Raw genomic sequence first — 2,539 nt, 5'->3', positions numbered from 1 at the left:
GAGCTGGGCAGAAGGAGGAAGGGCAGGGGAACACTGGTGGCAGTCTTCATCAAGCACCAGATGTGAGCTGCAGTCTCCAGATAGCGGCTGAAAGGTGTGGATTTGCCATGTCCTCCACATGGCTTTTGACAGCACAGCATGGAGACTGTGCAGCCCGCAAATCTGCTGCCAGCAAGAACTCTCTGTGTGCTCTTGTCTGGCGCAGCGCCGGGCGGCCCCAGCCAGAACAACGCAGGCTGTGGACCACAGGCAGGGGCGGATGTTGTGGTGCGCGCTGTGGAATCAGAAGCGCCCTCAGCGGCAGCTCCAAGTCCAAGTTTCTTTGCGGCACAAGTCCTCTCTGACTTTCGTCTTTGCCCTGCCCACATTTTCTCAGTTGCAAACATTTATTTCTCATCTCTCCTGGCTCAGAAAACAAGCGCTCATAGGTCCACTTCTTTTAGGGAATTGGAAGTGAGACAGGATTTGCTGGATGACAGAAATTCGGAGGTCAGTGGAGGAATGGAGGAGACCGGAAATCTTTATGATGCTTTTTGTGGACAGAGTGGCATTGAAGAAACTGTTATATGTCCTGATTTTTCCAATTGCTGTGACACACAAATCCTTTTTTTTAAAGTGTGTTGATTTCGAGCCTTGAATCCTTAGCCTGGATTTCTTTAGCTTGGCCCTGGGACTCACAGCATGGGAACACGACTGCTGTGATTGTCCAAAGCCCACCATGGACAGAGCCATGTTTTAAGATCCCAGAGAGCAGCTGAGCGATCCCTCCTCCCTGTTGCTTGTCCCTCTTGTGGAGGAAAACTGCCTGGACTAACCATGGTGAGGGGCTGTTAAAACAGCTGGCACCTGGCTCTGTGGAGTCACTGAGATTTCCCAGAGGGTACCTTGCCCCCAGATTCCAACCTCATCTTGATGTGTCCAACTTGGCATTCAAGAGCAACGTTCTAAGACTGAAATCTTCCCTTTCTCGTGTCCTTCGCTCCACACCTTCAAACTGGTCTTGACTCCTTGGATCACTGACTTCTTTTGGTTTGCTGTCTTAAAAATCAAGGTCCTGGGTCGGATGTGGTAGCCTAACAGTTAAAGTCCTCGCCTTGCATGTGCCGGGATCCCATATGGGCACAGTTTCATTTTTCTTTTTCTTTTTTTTGGGAGGACGGGGGGCACCATTTATAATCCCGGCGGCCCCGCTTCCCATCCAGCTCCCTGCTTATGGCCTGGGAAACCAGCTGAGGATGGCCCAAAGCCTTGGGACCCTGAACCCGTGTGGGAGACCCGGAAGAGGCTCCTGACTTCAGATCGGCTTAGCTCTGGCCATTGAAGTTGCTTGGCGAGTGAATCAATGGACAGATCTTCCTCCTGTCTTTCCTCCTCTCTGTATACCTAGCTTTCCAATAAAAATAAACAGATCTTAAAAAAAAAGGAGTCTGGAGGATTGAGAGCTGTTTAAAAAAAATCAAGATCCTGCTAAGAAGAAACCAGATTAGAATCAGCATTCTATGTGGGTGCTGGCTAAGAACTGGCTGCTCTGCTTCTGATCCAGCACTCTGCGGATGTGCCTGGGAATGCAGCAGAAGAAGGTTCAGCTAATCGGGCTCCTACACCCATATGAAAGACCTGGATGAAATTCCTGGCTTTTGGCTTTGGTCTGGCCCAGCCCCAGGCACAGTGACTACTTGGGGAGTAAAGCATCCAATGGAACATTTTTCTCTCTCTCCTCCTGCCTCACCTCCCCCTCCCCCTGTACAACTTTAAAAAAAAATGGCTTGTGCCTGGCTCAGTAACCTAGCGGCTAAAGTCCTCGCCTTGAACGCCCTGGTATCCCATATGGGCGCCGGTTCTAATCCTGGCAGCTCCACTTCCCATCCAGCTCCCTGCTTGTGGCCTGGGAAAGCAGTCGAGGACAGCCCAAAGCCTTGGGACCCTGCACCCGCGTGGGAGACCCGGAGAAGGCTCCTGGCTCCTGACTTTGGATTGGTGCAGCTCCAGCAATTGCAACCACTTAGGGAGTGAATCATCAGAGGTAAGATCTTCCTCTCTGCCTCTCCTCCTCTCTGTATATCTGATTTTGTAATAAAAATAAATAAATCTTTTAAAAAATTAAAGAAAAATAGCATAGCTCATATATTTTAAAAAGGATGGAAGCAGGACTTCGCTAGTTTTCGTGTGTATCCATAGAAACAGTATCCAGCCACTACTGAAGACCCCAAAGTCAGAATTTCCAAGGAAGTAACGGGGGGGGGCACAGGGGCTAGGGTGCCTGGGCAGCTGCACTGCCCCGTGAAGGACAATACATTCTTTGAGTAGATGGACCAAGTCCCTCTCCAGGCTCCATCTGGCTGGTCCGTGGAAGACGGTTTAGCCAAAGACCATCCATTACTGCTGATTGCTACTGCCAACGCCAACAGATTCGGGTCTGGTATTGCCCAGCAGTTAGAGAAAGAGCTTTGCCACCAGACCCACGCCTGTGTGATCCAGTGGTGACTCTGAGGACAAATTCTTTCAGTTCTCAAAGCTCCTAAGTCAAGCTCATCTGTAT

The sequence above is a fragment of the Ochotona princeps genome, chromosome 4 (genome assembly GCF_030435755.1).
Source record: "Ochotona princeps isolate mOchPri1 chromosome 4, mOchPri1.hap1, whole genome shotgun sequence".
Taxonomy (NCBI): domain Eukaryota; kingdom Metazoa; phylum Chordata; class Mammalia; order Lagomorpha; family Ochotonidae; genus Ochotona; species Ochotona princeps.
Note: the sequence above shows the minus strand (reverse complement) of the source record.